The 18,011-nt window shown below is 44.4% G+C and overlaps 14 non-coding genes across 14 annotated transcripts; all 14 read left to right on the forward strand.

The window, feature by feature from the left end:
• The first annotated feature begins 337 nt into the window (after positions 1–337).
• On the forward strand, positions 338–537 carry LOC141202650 (U2 spliceosomal RNA). Its single transcript, XR_012273874.1, has one exon. It is a non-coding gene; the product is annotated as a U2 spliceosomal RNA (small nuclear RNA).
• Positions 538–1,652: 1,115 nt separating this feature from the next.
• Positions 1,653–1,843, forward strand: LOC141202027 (U2 spliceosomal RNA). The gene has a single exon (XR_012273314.1). It is a non-coding gene; the product is annotated as a U2 spliceosomal RNA (small nuclear RNA).
• Positions 1,844–2,961: 1,118 nt separating this feature from the next.
• On the forward strand, positions 2,962–3,152 carry LOC141202377 (U2 spliceosomal RNA). Its single transcript, XR_012273652.1, has one exon. It is a non-coding gene; the product is annotated as a U2 spliceosomal RNA (small nuclear RNA).
• A 1,115-nt stretch (positions 3,153–4,267) lies between these two features.
• On the forward strand, positions 4,268–4,458 carry LOC141202038 (U2 spliceosomal RNA). Its single transcript, XR_012273325.1, has one exon. It is a non-coding gene; the product is annotated as a U2 spliceosomal RNA (small nuclear RNA).
• A 1,115-nt stretch (positions 4,459–5,573) lies between these two features.
• Positions 5,574–5,764, forward strand: LOC141202049 (U2 spliceosomal RNA). Its single transcript, XR_012273336.1, has one exon. It is a non-coding gene; the product is annotated as a U2 spliceosomal RNA (small nuclear RNA).
• A 1,115-nt stretch (positions 5,765–6,879) lies between these two features.
• On the forward strand, positions 6,880–7,070 carry LOC141202062 (U2 spliceosomal RNA). Its single transcript, XR_012273347.1, has one exon. It is a non-coding gene; the product is annotated as a U2 spliceosomal RNA (small nuclear RNA).
• A 1,115-nt stretch (positions 7,071–8,185) lies between these two features.
• On the forward strand, positions 8,186–8,376 carry LOC141202074 (U2 spliceosomal RNA). Its single transcript, XR_012273359.1, has one exon. It is a non-coding gene; the product is annotated as a U2 spliceosomal RNA (small nuclear RNA).
• Positions 8,377–9,491: 1,115 nt separating this feature from the next.
• LOC141202085 (U2 spliceosomal RNA) lies at positions 9,492–9,682 on the forward strand. Its single transcript, XR_012273370.1, has one exon. It is a non-coding gene; the product is annotated as a U2 spliceosomal RNA (small nuclear RNA).
• A 1,115-nt stretch (positions 9,683–10,797) lies between these two features.
• LOC141202097 (U2 spliceosomal RNA) lies at positions 10,798–10,988 on the forward strand. The gene has a single exon (XR_012273381.1). It is a non-coding gene; the product is annotated as a U2 spliceosomal RNA (small nuclear RNA).
• A 1,115-nt stretch (positions 10,989–12,103) lies between these two features.
• LOC141202109 (U2 spliceosomal RNA) lies at positions 12,104–12,294 on the forward strand. The gene has a single exon (XR_012273393.1). It is a non-coding gene; the product is annotated as a U2 spliceosomal RNA (small nuclear RNA).
• A 1,115-nt stretch (positions 12,295–13,409) lies between these two features.
• On the forward strand, positions 13,410–13,600 carry LOC141202121 (U2 spliceosomal RNA). The gene has a single exon (XR_012273404.1). It is a non-coding gene; the product is annotated as a U2 spliceosomal RNA (small nuclear RNA).
• A 1,115-nt stretch (positions 13,601–14,715) lies between these two features.
• LOC141202132 (U2 spliceosomal RNA) lies at positions 14,716–14,906 on the forward strand. Its single transcript, XR_012273415.1, has one exon. It is a non-coding gene; the product is annotated as a U2 spliceosomal RNA (small nuclear RNA).
• Positions 14,907–16,021: 1,115 nt separating this feature from the next.
• On the forward strand, positions 16,022–16,212 carry LOC141202939 (U2 spliceosomal RNA). The gene has a single exon (XR_012274084.1). It is a non-coding gene; the product is annotated as a U2 spliceosomal RNA (small nuclear RNA).
• Positions 16,213–17,324: 1,112 nt separating this feature from the next.
• On the forward strand, positions 17,325–17,515 carry LOC141202144 (U2 spliceosomal RNA). The gene has a single exon (XR_012273426.1). It is a non-coding gene; the product is annotated as a U2 spliceosomal RNA (small nuclear RNA).
• Positions 17,516–18,011: the final 496 nt, after the last annotated feature.

The following is an 18,011-nucleotide window of genomic DNA, read 5'->3' on the forward strand; positions in this document are numbered from 1 at the left end:
AATAACATTTATAGCGATATGCATCGTTTTTTTTCAACTTACAGAATACCTCAGTCGTTGGCTAAAGAGGTAGAAGAAGCTTGGGATGGTCGGTTTCTGGATGGAAGGCTTTTGAATGCCTTGGCAGCATATGGCCTGAAGAGAGGAATGTTGCCTTAAATCGTAATGGTAAAGATTGTAATGTTGTGATGTAAAGAATATGGAATAACTGTATTGTGATAATATAAACGTATATATATAAAATAAGATTGGAAAAATGGATATATGACCCACAATGATGGATAACAACGTAATACCATTTGGAAATCATTGCAAAGCATGAAATGGTAAATATGGGACTTCTAATCTGAGTGGAAAAAAAAAAATAAAAATAAAAAAAAAAAATCTGTTCTTATCAGTTTAATATCTGATACGTCCCCTATCTGGGGACCATATATTAAATGGATTTTTAGAACAGGGAGATGGAAAAAGAGCTTGCTCTGTCCACTCCACGCATTGACCTGGTATTGCAGTATCTCCAGGACCGGTGCACCCCTTCTTTAATGCAGTTTCTAAAATCAGAAAGAATTGAATTCAATGTTTTTTGTTCATTTTGGTTGTTTGTCGGATTTTGGGATGGACTCTTTGGCTTTGCTTTTCTTCTCCTCATTGGATTTTTCATGTTCAAAGTTGCAGAAGCCAGATTACAAGCTCATTTTGGTTCAACTTCAGCAACTGTGCATTGCATTGCCATGTAATGTGATGCAATGCTATCTTTCTAGCTCTCCCTTTTTACTTCCTTTTGGATAAACAGACATATTAGGCAAGCATTTTGGAGCTTTCACCTAAATAACTACAGGTGGTGAGATAAGCTGCACAATATAATTGACCTTTCAGTATATTGTTGCACACACACCATCTATTTAGCAAATGCCCTTGTTATCAACAGCAGCCTTTTAAACTCACCTGAGCTAACAGGTATGTGCGCTGGTTACTCTGCTGCGCTTAAAATTTCTTTTTTGGTTTGCTACAATGCCTTTTCTGAAACGTTGTCTCCTTCTGCTGGAACACTGACTTCTTTCATTTAATGCCTGCAGACTATAAAAGAGAACCCAACCCAAAAAGTTTGGTTGATTAGTCTGTGGCATTCTGTTAAACTGTTGCTTATGGCGGTCTCTGTGAGCTTCTCAGCGACATTCAGCCAGCCAGGTATCCTGCCTGCAGTAGATGGAATGTGGCAATGGAACGCTGGCTGCGTGTGTCATAATAGGCTCTGAGCCTTTATATACCTGTGCACAGCAGCAGCCACCTTCAGTCTGCTGCTGGACAGCCAGCAGCAGCAGCAGCAGGAGAGGTATGTAATCAGGAGCCCTCCTGCTAAGGGTAGACAGCTGCTCGTTCCACCCCACCCCCCGCCTTAATTGGTTCTCCTCCCTTCCAACGGTGTTGAGGCGGGTGGGAACAGCAGGGGGTGAAGGTGCTGTGTTTAAAGAGGTGGAGTTATGCAGATCTAAAACGCGTGGATTGCAGCAGCAGCAAGCCGAAAAGTGCAGGCATGTAAGGGATCTAGAGGTTGACAACATGTCTTCTTAACGGGAGTCCAGGAGCTCATCTCCACAAATGGACTTTTCAGGATCCTTGGGTGGCTCCGTAGTTTGAAACCAATTCTGGTTATCGCTTCTCGGCCTTTTGGCTAAGATCAAGTGTAGTATCTGTTCTTATCAGTTTAATATCTGATACGTCCCCTATCTGGGGACCATATATTAAATGGATTTTTAGAACAGGGAGATGGAAAAAGAGCTTGCTCTGTCCACTCCACGCATTGACCTGGTATTGCAGTATCTCCAGGACCGGTGCACCCCTTCTTTAATGCAGTTTCTAAAATCAGAAAGAATTGAATTCAATGTTTTTTGTTCATTTTGCTTGTTTGTCGGATTTTGGGATGGACTCTTTGGCTTTGCTTTTCTTCTCCTCATTGGATTTTTCATGTTCAAAGTTGCAGAAGCCAGATTACAAGCTCATTTTGGTTCAACTTCAGCAACTGTGCATTGCATTGCCATGTAATGTGATGCAATGCTATCTTTCTAGCTCTCCCTTTTTACTTCCTTTTGGATAAACAGACATATTAGGCAAGCATTTTGGAGCTTTCACCTAAATAACTACAGGTGGTGAGATAAGCTGCACAATATAATTGACCTTTCAGTATATTGTTGCACACACACCATCTATTTAGCAAATGCCCTTGTTATCAACAGCAGCCTTTTAAACTCACCTGAGCTAACAGGTATGTGCGCTGGTTACTCTGCTGCGCTTAAAATTTCTTTTTTGGTTTGCTACAATGCCTTTTCTGAAACGTTGTCTCCTTCTGCTGGAACACTGACTTCTTTCATTTAATGCCTGCAGACTATAAAAGAGAACCCAACCCAAAAAGTTTGGTTGATTAGTCTGTGGCATTCTGTTAAACTGTTGCTTATGGCGGTCTCTGTGAGCTTCTCAGCGACATTCAGCCAGCCAGGTATCCTGCCTGCAGTAGATGGAATGTGGCAATGGAACGCTGGCTGCGCGTGTCATAATAGGCTCTGAGCCTTTATATACCTGTGCACAGCAGCAGCCACCTTCAGTCTGCTGCTGGACAGCCAGCATCAGCAGCAGCAGCAGGAGAGGTATGTAATCAGGAGCCCTCCTGCTAAGGGTAGACAGCTGCTCGTTCCACCCCACCCCCCGCCTTAATTGGTTCTCCTCCCTTCCAACGGTGTTGAGGCGGGTGGGAACAGCAGGGGGTGAAGGTGCTGTGTTTAAAGAGGTGGAGTTATGCAGATCTAAAACGCGTGGATTGCAGCAGCAGCAAGCCGAAAAGTGCAGGCATGTAAGGGATCTAGAGGTTGACAACATGTCTTCTTAACGGGAGTCCAGGAGCTCATCTCCACAAATGGACTTTTCAGGATCCTTGGGTGGCTCCGTAGTTTGAAACCAATTCTGGTTATCGCTTCTCGGCCTTTTGGCTAAGATCAAGTGTAGTATCTGTTCTTATCAGTTTAATATCTGATACGACCCCTATCTGGGGACCATATATTAAATGGATTTTTAGAACAGGGAGATGGAAAAAGAGCTTGCTCTGTCCACTCCACGCATTGACCTGGTATTGCAGTATCTCCAGGACCGGTGCACCCCTTCTTTAATGCAGTTTCTAAAATCAGAAAGAATTGAATTCAATGTTTTTTGTTCATTTTGCTTGTTTGTCGGATTTTGGGATGGACTCTTTGGCTTTGCTTTTCTTCTCCTCATTGGATTTTTCATGTTCAAAGTTGCAGAAGCCAGATTACAAGCTCATTTTGGTTCAACTTCAGCAACTGTGCATTGCATTGCCATGTAATGTGATGCAATGCTATCTTTCTAGCTCTCCCTTTTTACTTCCTTTTGGATAAACAGACATATTAGGCAAGCATTTTGGAGCTTTCACCTAAATAACTACAGGTGGTGAGATAAGCTGCACAATATAATTGACCTTTCAGTATATTGTTGCACACACACCATCTATTTAGCAAATGCCCTTGTTATCAACAGCAGCCTTTTAAACTCACCTGAGCTAACAGGTATGTGCGCTGGTTACTCTGCTGCGCTTAAAATTTCTTTTTTGGTTTGCTACAATGCCTTTTCTGAAACGTTGTCTCCTTCTGCTGGAACACTGACTTCTTTCATTTAATGCCTGCAGACTATAAAAGAGAACCCAACCCAAAAAGTTTGGTTGATTAGTCTGTGGCATTCTGTTAAACTGTTGCTTATGGCGGTCTCTGTGAGCTTCTCAGCGACATTCAGCCAGCCAGATATCCTGCCTGCAGTAGATGGAATGTGGCAATGGAACGCTGGCTGCGCGTGTCATAATAGGCTCTGAGCCTTTATATACCTGTGCACAGCAGCAGCCACCTTCAGTCTGCTGCTGGACAGCCAGCAGCAGCAGCAGCAGGAGAGGTATGTAATCAGGAGCCCTCCTGCTAAGGGTAGACAGCTGCTCGTTCCACCCCACCCCCCGCCTTAATTGGTTCTCCTCCCTTCCAACGGTGTTGAGGCGGGTGGGAACAGCAGGGGGTGAAGGTGCTGTGTTTAAAGAGGTGGAGTTATGCAGATCTAAAACGCGTGGATTGCAGCAGCAGCAAGCCGAAAAGTGCAGGCATGTAAGGGATCTAGAGGTTGACAACATGTCTTCTTAACGGGAGTCCAGGAGCTCATCTCCACAAATGGACTTTTCAGGATCCTTGGGTGGCTCCGTAGTTTGAAACCAATTCTGGTTATCGCTTCTCGGCCTTTTGGCTAAGATCAAGTGTAGTATCTGTTCTTATCAGTTTAATATCTGATACGTCCCCTATCTGGGGACCATATATTAAATGGATTTTTAGAACAGGGAGATGGAAAAAGAGCTTGCTCTGTCCACTCCACGCATTGACCTGGTATTGCAGTATCTCCAGGACCGGTGCACCCCTTCTTTAATGCAGTTTCTAAAATCAGAAAGAATTGAATTCAATGTTTTTTGTTCATTTTGCTTGTTTGTCGGATTTTGGGATGGACTCTTTGGCTTTGCTTTTCTTCTCCTCATTGGATTTTTCATGTTCAAAGTTGCAGAAGCCAGATTACAAGCTCATTTTGGTTCAACTTCAGCAACTGTGCATTGCATTGCCATGTAATGTGATGCAATGCTATCTTTCTAGCTCTCCCTTTTTACTTCCTTTTGGATAAACAGACATATTAGGCAAGCATTTTGGAGCTTTCACCTAAATAACTACAGGTGGTGAGATAAGCTGCACAATATAATTGACCTTTCAGTATATTGTTGCACACACACCATCTATTTAGCAAATGCCCTTGTTATCAACAGCAGCCTTTTAAACTCACCTGAGCTAACAGGTATGTGCGCTGGTTACTCTGCTGCGCTTAAAATTTCTTTTTTGGTTTGCTACAATGCCTTTTCTGAAACGTTGTCTCCTTCTGCTGGAACACTGACTTCTTTCATTTAATGCCTGCAGACTATAAAAGAGAACCCAACCCAAAAAGTTTGGTTGATTAGTCTGTGGCATTCTGTTAAACTGTTGCTTATGGCGGTCTCTGTGAGCTTCTCAGCGACATTCAGCCAGCCAGGTATCCTGCCTGCAGTAGATGGAATGTGGCAATGGAACGCTGGCTGCGCGTGTCATAATAGGCTCTGAGCCTTTATATACCTGTGCACAGCAGCAGCCACCTTCAGTCTGCTGCTGGACAGCCAGCAGCAGCAGCAGCAGGAGAGGTATGTAATCAGGAGCCCTCCTGCTAAGGGTAGACAGCTGCTCGTTCCACCCCACCCCCCGCCTTAATTGATTCTCCTCCCTTCCAACGGTGTTGAGGCGGGTGGGAACAGCAGGGGGTGAAGGTGCTGTGTTTAAAGAGGTGGAGTTATGCAGATCTAAAACGCGTGGATTGCAGCAGCAGCAAGCCGAAAAGTGCAGGCATGTAAGGGATCTAGAGGTTGACAACATGTCTTCTTAACGGGAGTCCAGGAGCTCATCTCCACAAATGGACTTTTCAGGATCCTTGGGTGGCTCCGTAGTTTGAAACCAATTCTGGTTATCGCTTCTCGGCCTTTTGGCTAAGATCAAGTGTAGTATCTGTTCTTATCAGTTTAATATCTGATACGTCCCCTATCTGGGGACCATATATTAAATGGATTTTTAGAACAGGGAGATGGAAAAAGAGCTTGCTCTGTCCACTCCACGCATTGACCTGGTATTGCAGTATCTCCAGGACCGGTGCACCCCTTCTTTAATGCAGTTTCTAAAATCAGAAAGAATTGAATTCAATGTTTTTTGTTCATTTTGCTTGTTTGTCGGATTTTGGGATGGACTCTTTGGCTTTGCTTTTCTTCTCCTCATTGGATTTTTCATGTTCAAAGTTGCAGAAGCCAGATTACAAGCTCATTTTGGTTCAACTTCAGCAACTGTGCATTGCATTGCCATGTAATGTGATGCAATGCTATCTTTCTAGCTCTCCCTTTTTACTTCCTTTTGGATAAACAGACATATTAGGCAAGCATTTTGGAGCTTTCACCTAAATAACTACAGGTGGTGAGATAAGCTGCACAATATAATTGACCTTTCAGTATATTGTTGCACACACACCATCTATTTAGCAAATGCCCTTGTTATCAACAGCAGCCTTTTAAACTCACCTGAGCTAACAGGTATGTGCGCTGGTTACTCTGCTGCGCTTAAAATTTCTTTTTTGGTTTGCTACAATGCCTTTTCTGAAACGTTGTCTCCTTCTGCTGGAACACTGACTTCTTTCATTTAATGCCTGCAGACTATAAAAGAGAACCCAACCCAAAAAGTTTGGTTGATTAGTCTGTGGCATTCTGTTAAACTGTTGCTTATGGCGGTCTCTGTGAGCTTCTCAGCGACATTCAGCCAGCCAGGTATCCTGCCTGCAGTAGATGGAATGTGGCAATGGAACGCTGGCTGCGCGTGTCATAATAGGCTCTGAGCCTTTATATACCTGTGCACAGCAGCAGCCACCTTCAGTCTGCTGCTGGACAGCCAGCAGCAGCAGCAGCAGGAGAGGTATGTAATCAGGAGCCCTCCTGCTAAGGGTAGACAGCTGCTCGTTCCACCCCACCCCCCGCCTTAATTGGTTCTCCTCCCTTCCAACGGTGTTGAGGCGGGTGGGAACAGCAGGGGGTGAAGGTGCTGTGTTTAAAGAGGTGGAGTTATGCAGATCTAAAACGCGTGGATTGCAGCAGCAGCAAGCCGAAAAGTGCAGGCATGTAAGGGATCTAGAGGTTGATAACATGTCTTCTTAACGGGAGTCCAGGAGCTCATCTCCACAAATGGACTTTTCAGGATCCTTGGGTGGCTCCGTAGTTTGAAACCAATTCTGGTTATCGCTTCTCGGCCTTTTGGCTAAGATCAAGTGTAGTATCTGTTCTTATCAGTTTAATATCTGATACGTCCCCTATCTGGGGACCATATATTAAATGGATTTTTAGAACAGGGAGATGGAAAAAGAGCTTGCTCTGTCCACTCCACGCATTGACCTGGTATTGCAGTATCTCCAGGACCGGTGCACCCCTTCTTTAATGCAGTTTCTAAAATCAGAAAGAATTGAATTCAATGTTTTTTGTTCATTTTGCTTGTTTGTCGGATTTGGGGATGGACTCTTTGGCTTTGCTTTTCTTCTCCTCATTGGATTTTTCATGTTCAAAGTTGCAGAAGCCAGATTACAAGCTCATTTTGGTTCAACTTCAGCAACTGTGCATTGCATTGCCATGTAATGTGATGCAATGCTATCTTTCTAGCTCTCCCTTTTTACTTCCTTTTGGATAAACAGACATATTAGGCAAGCATTTTGGAGCTTTCACCTAAATAACTACAGGTGGTGAGATAAGCTGCACAATATAATTGACCTTTCAGTATATTGTTGCACACGCACCATCTATTTAGCAAATGCCCTTGTTATCAACAGCAGCCTTTTAAACTCACCTGAGCTAACAGGTATGTGCGCTGGTTACTCTGCTGCGCTTAAATTTTCTTTTTTGGTTTGCTACAATGCCTTTTCTGAAACGTTGTCTCCTTCTGCTGGAACACTGACTTCTTTCATTTAATGCCTGCAGACTATAAAAGAGAACCCAACCCAAAAAGTTTGGTTGATTAGTCTGTGGCATTCTGTTAAACTGTTGCTTATGGCGGTCTCTGTGAGCTTCTCAGCGACATTCAGCCAGCCAGGTATCCTGCCTGCAGTAGATGGAATGTGGCAATGGAACGCTGGCTGCGCGTGTCATAATAGGCTCTGAGCCTTTATATACCTGTGCACAGCAGCAGCCACCTTCAGTCTGCTGCTGGACAGCCAGCAGCAGCAGCAGCAGGAGAGGTATGTAATCAGGAGCCCTCCTGCTAAGGGTAGACAGCTGCTCGTTCCACCCCACCCCCCGCCTTAATTGATTCTCCTCCCTTCCAACGGTGTTGAGGCGGGTGGGAACAGCAGGGGGTGAAGGTGCTGTGTTTAAAGAGGTGGAGTTATGCAGATCTAAAACGCGTGGATTGCAGCAGCAGCAAGCCGAAAAGTGCAGGCATGTAAGGGATCTAGAGGTTGACAACATGTCTTCTTAACGGGAGTCCAGGAGCTCATCTCCACAAATGGACTTTTCAGGATCCTTGGGTGGCTCCGTAGTTTGAAACCAATTCTGGTTATCGCTTCTCGGCCTTTTGGCTAAGATCAAGTGTAGTATCTGTTCTTATCAGTTTAATATCTGATACGTCCCCTATCTGGGGACCATATATTAAATGGATTTTTAGAACAGGGAGATGGAAAAAGAGCTTGCTCTGTCCACTCCACGCATTGACCTGGTATTGCAGTATCTCCAGGACCGGTGCACCCCTTCTTTAATGCAGTTTCTAAAATCAGAAAGAATTGAATTCAATGTTTTTTGTTCATTTTGCTTGTTTGTCGGATTTTGGGATGGACTCTTTGGCTTTGCTTTTCTTCTCCTCATTGGATTTTTCATGTTCAAAGTTGCAGAAGCCAGATTACAAGCTCATTTTGGTTCAACTTCAGCAACTGTGCATTGCATTGCCATGTAATGTGATGCAATGCTATCTTTCTAGCTCTCCCTTTTTACTTCCTTTTGGATAAACAGACATATTAGGCAAGCATTTTGGAGCTTTCACCTAAATAACTACAGGTGGTGAGATAAGCTGCACAATATAATTGACCTTTCAGTATATTGTTGCACACACACCATCTATTTAGCAAATGCCCTTGTTATCAACAGCAGCCTTTTAAACTCACCTGAGCTAACAGGTATGTGCGCTGGTTACTCTGCTGCGCTTAAAATTTCTTTTTTGGTTTGCTACAATGCCTTTTCTGAAACGTTGTCTCCTTCTGCTGGAACACTGACTTCTTTCATTTAATGCCTGCAGACTATAAAAGAGAACCCAACCCAAAAAGTTTGGTTGATTAGTCTGTGGCATTCTGTTAAACTGTTGCTTATGGCGGTCTCTGTGAGCTTCTCAGCGACATTCAGCCAGCCAGGTATCCTGCCTGCAGTAGATGGAATGTGGCAATGGAACGCTGGCTGCGCGTGTCATAATAGGCTCTGAGCCTTTATATACCTGTGCACAGCAGCAGCCACCTTCAGTCTGCTGCTGGACAGCCAGCAGCAGCAGCAGCAGGAGAGGTATGTAATCAGGAGCCCTCCTGCTAAGGGTAGACAGCTGCTCGTTCCACCCCACCCCCCGCCTTAATTGGTTCTCCTCCCTTCCAACGGTGTTGAGGCGGGTGGGAACAGCAGGGGGTGAAGGTGCTGTGTTTAAAGAGGTGGAGTTATGCAGATCTAAAACGCGTGGATTGCAGCAGCAGCAAGCCGAAAAGTGCAGGCATGTAAGGGATCTAGAGGTTGATAACATGTCTTCTTAACGGGAGTCCAGGAGCTCATCTCCACAAATGGACTTTTCAGGATCCTTGGGTGGCTCCGTAGTTTGAAACCAATTCTGGTTATCGCTTCTCGGCCTTTTGGCTAAGATCAAGTGTAGTATCTGTTCTTATCAGTTTAATATCTGATACGTCCCCTATCTGGGGACCATATATTAAATGGATTTTTAGAACAGGGAGATGGAAAAAGAGCTTGCTCTGTCCACTCCACGCATTGACCTGGTATTGCAGTATCTCCAGGACCGGTGCACCCCTTCTTTAATGCAGTTTCTAAAATCAGAAAGAATTGAATTCAATGTTTTTTGTTCATTTTGCTTGTTTGTCGGATTTGGGGATGGACTCTTTGGCTTTGCTTTTCTTCTCCTCATTGGATTTTTCATGTTCAAAGTTGCAGAAGCCAGATTACAAGCTCATTTTGGTTCAACTTCAGCAACTGTGCATTGCATTGCCATGTAATGTGATGCAATGCTATCTTTCTAGCTCTCCCTTTTTACTTCCTTTTGGATAAACAGACATATTAGGCAAGCATTTTGGAGCTTTCACCTAAATAACTACAGGTGGTGAGATAAGCTGCACAATATAATTGACCTTTCAGTATATTGTTGCACACGCACCATCTATTTAGCAAATGCCCTTGTTATCAACAGCAGCCTTTTAAACTCACCTGAGCTAACAGGTATGTGCGCTGGTTACTCTGCTGCGCTTAAAATTTCTTTTTTGGTTTGCTACAATGCCTTTTCTGAAACGATGTCTCCTTCTGCTGGAACACTGACTTCTTTCATTTAATGCCTGCAGACTATAAAAGAGAACCCAACCCAAAAAGTTTGGTTGATTAGTCTGTGGCATTCTGTTAAACTGTTGCTTATGGCGGTCTCTGTGAGCTTCTCAGCGACATTCAGCCAGCCAGGTATCCTGCCTGCAGTAGATGGAATGTGGCAATGGAACGCTGGCTGCGCGTGTCATAATAGGCTCTGAGCCTTTATATACCTGTGCACAGCAGCAGCCACCTTCAGTCTGCTGCTGGACAGCCAGCAGCAGCAGCAGCAGGAGAGGTATGTAATCAGGAGCCCTCCTGCTAAGGGTAGACAGCTGCTCGTTCCACCCCACCCCCCGCCTTAATTGGTTCTCCTCCCTTCCAACGGTGTTGAGGCGGGTGGGAACAGCAGGGGGTGAAGGTGCTGTGTTTAAAGAGGTGGAGTTATGCAGATCTAAAACGCGTGGATTGCAGCAGCAGCAAGCCGAAAAGTGCAGGCATGTAAGGGATCTAGAGGTTGACAACATGTCTTCTTAACGGGAGTCCAGGAGCTCATCTCCACAAATGGACTTTTCAGGATCCTTGGGTGGCTCCGTAGTTTGAAACCAATTCTGGTTATCGCTTCTCGGCCTTTTGGCTAAGATCAAGTGTAGTATCTGTTCTTATCAGTTTAATATCTGATACGTCCCCTATCTGGGGACCATATATTAAATGGATTTTTAGAACAGGGAGATGGAAAAAGAGCTTGCTCTGTCCACTCCACGCATTGACCTGGTATTGCAGTATCTCCAGGACCGGTGCACCCCTTCTTTAATGCAGTTTCTAAAATCAGAAAGAATTGAATTCAATGTTTTTTGTTCATTTTGCTTGTTTGTCGGATTTTGGGATGGACTCTTTGGCTTTGCTTTTCTTCTCCTCATTGGATTTTTCATGTTCAAAGTTGCAGAAGCCAGATTACAAGCTCATTTTGGTTCAACTTCAGCAACTGTGCATTGCATTGCCATGTAATGTGATGCAATGCTATCTTTCTAGCTCTCCCTTTTTACTTCCTTTTGGATAAACAGACATATTAGGCAAGCATTTTGGAGCTTTCACCTAAATAACTACAGGTGGTGAGATAAGCTGCACAATATAATTGACCTTTCAGTATATTATTGCACACACACCATCTATTTAGCAAATGCCCTTGTTATCAACAGCAGCCTTTTAAACTCACCTGAGCTAACAGGTATGTGCGCTGGTTACTCTGCTGCGCTTAAAATTTCTTTTTTGGTTTGCTACAATGCCTTTTCTGAAACGTTGTCTCCTTCTGCTGGAACACTGACTTCTTTCATTTAATGCCTGCAGACTATAAAAGAGAACCCAACCCAAAAAGTTTGGTTGATTAGTCTGTGGCATTCTGTTAAACTGTTGCTTATGGCGGTCTCTGTGAGCTTCTCAGCGACATTCAGCCAGCCAGGTATCCTGCCTGCAGTAGATGGAATGTGGCAATGGAACGCTGGCTGCGCGTGTCATAATAGGCTCTGAGCCTTTATATACCTGTGCACAGCAGCAGCCACCTTCAGTCTGCTGCTGGACAGCCAGCAGCAGCAGCAGCAGGAGAGGTATGTAATCAGGAGCCCTCCTGCTAAGGGTAGACAGCTGCTCGTTCCACCCCACCCCCCGCCTTAATTGGTTCTCCTCCCTTCCAACGGTGTTGAGGCGGGTGGGAACAGCAGGGGGTGAAGGTGCTGTGTTTAAAGAGGTGGAGTTATGCAGATCTAAAACGCGTGGATTGCAGCAGCAGCAAGCCGAAAAGTGCAGGCATGTAAGGGATCTAGAGGTTGACAACATGTCTTCTTAACGGGAGTCCAGGAGCTCATCTCCACAAATGGACTTTTCAGGATCCTTGGGTGGCTCCGTAGTTTGAAACCAATTCTGGTTATCGCTTCTCGGCCTTTTGGCTAAGATCAAGTGTAGTATCTGTTCTTATCAGTTTAATATCTGATACGTCCCCTATCTGGGGACCATATATTAAATGGATTTTTAGAACAGGGAGATGGAAAAAGAGCTTGCTCTGTCCACTCCACGCATTGACCTGGTATTGCAGTATCTCCAGGACCGGTGCACCCCTTCTTTAATGCAGTTTCTAAAATCAGAAAGAATTGAATTCAATGTTTTTTGTTCATTTTGCTTGTTTGTCGGATTTTGGGATGGACTCTTTGGCTTTGCTTTTCTTCTCCTCATTGGATTTTTCATGTTCAAAGTTGCAGAAGCCAGATTACAAGCTCATTTTGGTTCAACTTCAGCAACTGTGCATTGCATTGCCATGTAATGTGATGCAATGCTATCTTTCTAGCTCTCCCTTTTTACTTCCTTTTGGATAAACAGACATATTAGGCAAGCATTTTGGAGCTTTCACCTAAATAACTACAGGTGGTGAGATAAGCTGCACAATATAATTGACCTTTCAGTATATTGTTGCACACACACCATCTATTTAGCAAATGCCCTTGTTATCAACAGCAGCCTTTTAAACTCACCTGAGCTAACAGGTATGTGCGCTGGTTACTCTGCTGCGCTTAAAATTTCTTTTTTGGTTTGCTACAATGCCTTTTCTGAAACGTTGTCTCCTTCTGCTGGAACACTGACTTCTTTCATTTAATGCCTGCAGACTATAAAAGAGAACCCAACCCAAAAAGTTTGGTTGATTAGTCTGTGGCATTCTGTTAAACTGTTGCTTATGGCGGTCTCTGTGAGCTTCTCAGCGACATTCAGCCAGCCAGGTATCCTGCCTGCAGTAGATGGAATGTGGCAATGGAACGCTGGCTGCGCGTGTCATAATAGGCTCTGAGCCTTTATATACCTGTGCACAGCAGCAGCCACCTTCAGTCTGCTGCTGGACAGCCAGCAGCAGCAGCAGCAGGAGAGGTATGTGATCAGGAGCCCTCCTGCTAAGGGTAGACAGCTGCTCGTTCCACCCCACCCCCCGCCTTAATTGGTTCTCCTCCCTTCCAACGGTGTTGAGGCGGGTGGGAACAGCAGGGGGTGAAGGTGCTGTGTTTAAAGAGGTGGAGTTATGCAGATCTAAAACGCGTGGATTGCAGCAGCAGCAAGCCGAAAAGTGCAGGCATGTAAGGGATCTAGAGGTTGACAACATGTCTTCTTAACGGGAGTCCAGGAGCTCATCTCCACAAATGGACTTTTCATGATCCTTGGGTGGCTCCGTAGTTTGAAACCAATTCTGGTTATCGCTTCTCGGCCTTTTGGCTAAGATCAAGTGTAGTATCTGTTCTTATCAGTTTAATATCTGATACGTCCCCTATCTGGGGACCATATATTAAATGGATTTTTAGAACAGGGAGATGGAAAAAGAGCTTGCTCTGTCCACTCCACGCATTGACCTGGTATTGCAGTATCTCCAGGACCGGTGCACCCCTTCTTTAATGCAGTTTCTAAAATCAGAAAGAATTGAATTCAATGTTTTTTGTTCATTTTGCTTGTTTGTCGGATTTTGGGATGGACTCTTTAGCTTTGCTTTTCTTCTCCTCATTGGATTTTTCATGTTCAAAGTTGCAGAAGCCAGATTACAAGCTCATTTTGGTTCAACTTCAGCAACTGTGCATTGCATTGCCATGTAATGTGATGCAATGCTATCTTTCTAGCTCTCCCTTTTTACTTCCTTTTGGATAAACAGACATATTAGGCAAGCATTTTGGAGCTTTCACCTAAATAACTACAGGTGGTGAGATAAGCTGCACAATATAATTGACCTTTCAGTATATTGTTGCACACACACCATCTATTTAGCAAATGCCCTTGTTATCAACAGCAGCCTTTTAAACTCACCTGAGCTAACAGGTATGTGCGCTGGTTACTCTGCTGCGCTTAAAATTTCTTTTTTGGTTTGCTACAATGCCTTTTCTGAAACATTGTCTCCTTCTGCTGGAACACTGACTTCTTTCATTTAATGCCTGCAGACTATAAAAGAGAACCCAACCCAAAAAGTTTGGTTGATTAGTCTGTGGCATTCTGTTAAACTGTTGCTTATGGCGGTCTCTGTGAGCTTCTCAGCGACATTCAGCCAGCCAGGTATCCTGCCTGCAGTAGATGGAATGTGGCAATGGAACGCTGGCTGCGCGTGTCATAATAGGCTCTGAGCCTTTATATACCTGTGCACAGCAGCAGCCACCTTCAGTCTGCTGCTGGACAGCCAGCAGCAGCAGCAGCAGGAGAGGTATGTAATCAGGAGCCCTCCTGCTAAGGGTAGACAGCTGCTCGTTCCACCCCACCCCCCGCCTTAATTGGTTCTCCTCCCTTCCAACGGTGTTGAGGCGGGTGGGAACAGCAGGGGGTGAAGGTGCTGTGTTTAAAGAGGTGGAGTTATGCAGATCTAAAACGCGTGGATTGCAGCAGCAGCAAGCCGAAAAGTGCAGGCATGTAAGGGATCTAGAGGTTGACAACATGTCTTCTTAATGGGAGTCCAGGAGCTCATCTCCACAAATGGACTTTTCAGGATCCTTGGGTGGCTCCGTAGTTTGAAACCAATTCTGGTTATCGCTTCTCGGCCTTTTGGCTAAGATCAAGTGTAGTATCTGTTCTTATCAGTTTAATATCTGATACGTCCCCTATCTGGGGACCATATATTAAATGGATTTTTAGAACAGGGAGATGGAAAAAGAGCTTGCTCTGTCCACTCCACGCATTGACCTGGTATTGCAGTATCTCCAGGACCGGTGCACCCCTTCTTTAATGCAGTTTCTAAAATCAGAAAGAATTGAATTCAATGTTTTTTGTTCATTTTGCTTGTTTGTCGGATTTTGGGATGGACTCTTTGGCTTTGCTTTTCTTCTCCTCATTGGATTTTTCATGTTCAAAGTTGCAGAAGCCAGATTACAAGCTCATTTTGGTTCAACTTCAGCAACTGTGCATTGCATTGCCATGTAATGTGATGCAATGCTATCTTTCTAGCTCTCCCTTTTTACTTCCTTTTGGATAAACAGACATATTAGGCAAGCATTTTGGAGCTTTCACCTAAATAACTACAGGTGGTGAGATAAGCTGCACAATATAATTGACCTTTCAGTATATTGTTGCACACACACCATCTATTTAGCAAATGCCCTTGTTATCAACAGCAGCCTTTTAAACTCACCTGAGCTAACAGGTATGTGCGCTGGTTACTCTGCTGCGCTTAAAATTTCTTTTTTGGTTTGCTACAATGCCTTTTCTGAAACGTTGTCTCCTTCTGCTGGAACACTGACTTCTTTCATTTAATGCCTGCAGACTATAAAAGAGAACCCAACCCAAAAAGTTTGGTTGATTAGTCTGTGGCATTCTGTTAAACTGTTGCTTATGGCGGTCTCTGTGAGCTTCTCAGCGACATTCAGCCAGCCAGGTATCCTGCCTGCAGTAGATGGAATGTGGCAATGGAACGCTGGCTGCGCGTGTCATAATAGGCTCTGAGCCTTTATATACCTGTGCACAGCAGCAGCCACCTTCAGTCTGCTGCTGGACAGCCAGCAGCAGCAGCAGCAGGAGAGGTATGTAATCAGGAGCCCTCCTGCTAAGGGTAGACAGCTGCTCGTTCCACCCCACCCCCCGCCTTAATTGGTTCTCCTCCCTTCCAACGGTGTTGAGGCGGGTGGGAACAGCAGGGGGTGAAGGTGCTGTGTTTAAAGAGGTGGAGTTATGCAGATCTAAAACGCGTGGATTGCAGCAGCAGCAAGCCGAAAAGTGCAGGCATGTAAGGGATCTAGAGGTTGACAACATGTCTTCTTAACGGGAGTCCAGGAGCTCATCTCCACAAATGGACTTTTCAGGATCCTTGGGTGGCTCCGTAGTTTGAAACCAATTCTGGTTATCGCTTCTCGGCCTTTTGGCTAAGATCAAGTGTAGTATCTGTTCTTATCAGTTTAATATCTGATATGTCCCCTATCTGGGGACCATATATTAAATGGATTTTTAGAGCAGGGAGATGGAAAAAGAGCTTGCTCTGTCCACTCCACGCATTGACCTGGTATTGCAGTATCTCCAGGACCGGTGCACCCCTTCTTTAATGCAGTTTCTAAAATCAGAAAGAATTGAATTCAATGTTTTTTGTTCATTTTGCTTGTTTGTCGGATTTTGGGATGGACTCTTTGGCTTTGCTTTTCTTCTCCTCATTGGATTTTTCATGTTCAAAGTTGCAGAAGCCAGATTACAAGCTCATTTTGGTTCAACTTCAGCAACTGTGCATTGCATTGCCATGTAATGTGATGCAATGCTATCTCTTTAGCTCTCCCTTTTTACTTCCTTTTGGATAAACAGACATATTAGGCAAGCATTTTGGAGCTTTCACCTAAATAACTACAGGTGGTGAGATAAGCTGCACAATATAATTGACCTTTCAGTATATTGTTGCACACACACCATCTATTTAGCAAATGCCCTTGTTATCAACAGCAGCCTTTTAAACTCACCTGAGCTAACAGGTATGTGCGCTGGTTACTCTGCTGCGCTTAAAATTTCTTTTTTGGTTTGCTACAATGCCTTTTCTGAAACGTTGTCTCCTTCTGCTGGAACACTGACTTCTTTCATTTAATGCCTGCTGACTATAAAAGAGAACCCAACCCAAAAAGTTTGGTTGATTAGTCTGTGGCATTCTGTTAAACTGTTGCTTATGGCGGTCTCTGTGAGCTTCTCAGCGACATTCAGCCAGCCAGGTATCCTGCCTGCAGTAGATGGAATGTGGCAATGGAACGCTGGCTGCGCGTGTCATAATAGGCTCTGAGCCTTTATATACCTGTGCACAGCAGCAGCCACCTTCAGTCTGCTGCTGGACAGCCAGCAGCAGCAGCAGGAGAGGTATGTAATCAGGAGCCCTCCTGCTAAGGGTAGACAGCTGCTCGTTCCACCCCACCCCCCGCCTTAATTGGTTCTCCTCCCTTCCAACGGTGTTGAGGCGGGTGGGAACAGCAGGGGGTGAAGGTGCTGTGTTTAAAGAGGTGGAGTTATGCAGATCTAAAACGCGTGGATTGCAGCAGCAGCAAGCCGAAAAGTGCAGGCATGTAAGGGATCTAGAGGTTGACAACATGTCTTCTTAACGGGAGTCCAGGAGCTCATCTCCACAAATGGACTTTTCAGGATCCTTGGGTGGCTCCGTAGTTTGAAACCAATTCTGGTTATCGCTTCTCGGCCTTTTGGCTAAGATCAAGTGTAGTATCTGTTCTTATCAGTTTAATATCTGATACGTCCCCTATCTGGGGACCATATATTAAATGGATTTTTAGAACAGGGAGATGGAAAAAGAGCTTGCTCTGTCCACTCCACGCATTGACCTGGTATTGCAGTATCTCCAGGACCGGTGCACCCCTTCTTTAATGCAGTTTCTAAAATCAGAAAGAATTGAATTCAATGTTTTTTGTTCATTTTGCTTGTTTGTCGGATTTTGGGATGGACTCTTTGGCTTTGCTTTTCTTCTCCTCATTGGATTTTTCATGTTCAAAGTTGCAGAAGCCAGATTACAAGCTCATTTTGGTTCAACTTCAGCAACTGTGCATTGCATTGCCATGTAATGTGATGCAATGCTATCTTTCTAGCTCTCCCTTTTTACTTCCTTTTGGATAAACAGACATATTAGGCAAGCATTTTGGAGCTTTCACCTAAATAACTACAGGTGGTGAGATAAGCTGCACAATATAATTGACCTTTCAGTATATTGTTGCACACACACCATCTATTTAGCAAATGCCCTTGTTATCAACAGCAGCCTTTTAAACTCACCTGAGCTAACAGGTATGTGCGCTGGTTACTCTGCTGCGCTTAAAATTTCTTTTTTGGTTTGCTACAATGCCTTTTCTGAAATGTTGTC

The sequence above is a fragment of the Phyllobates terribilis genome, unplaced genomic scaffold, assembly GCF_046119375.1.
Source record: "Phyllobates terribilis strain yellow unplaced genomic scaffold, ASM4611937v1 Scaffold_123__1_contigs__length_5148117, whole genome shotgun sequence".
NCBI classification, from domain to species: domain Eukaryota; kingdom Metazoa; phylum Chordata; class Amphibia; order Anura; family Dendrobatidae; genus Phyllobates; species Phyllobates terribilis.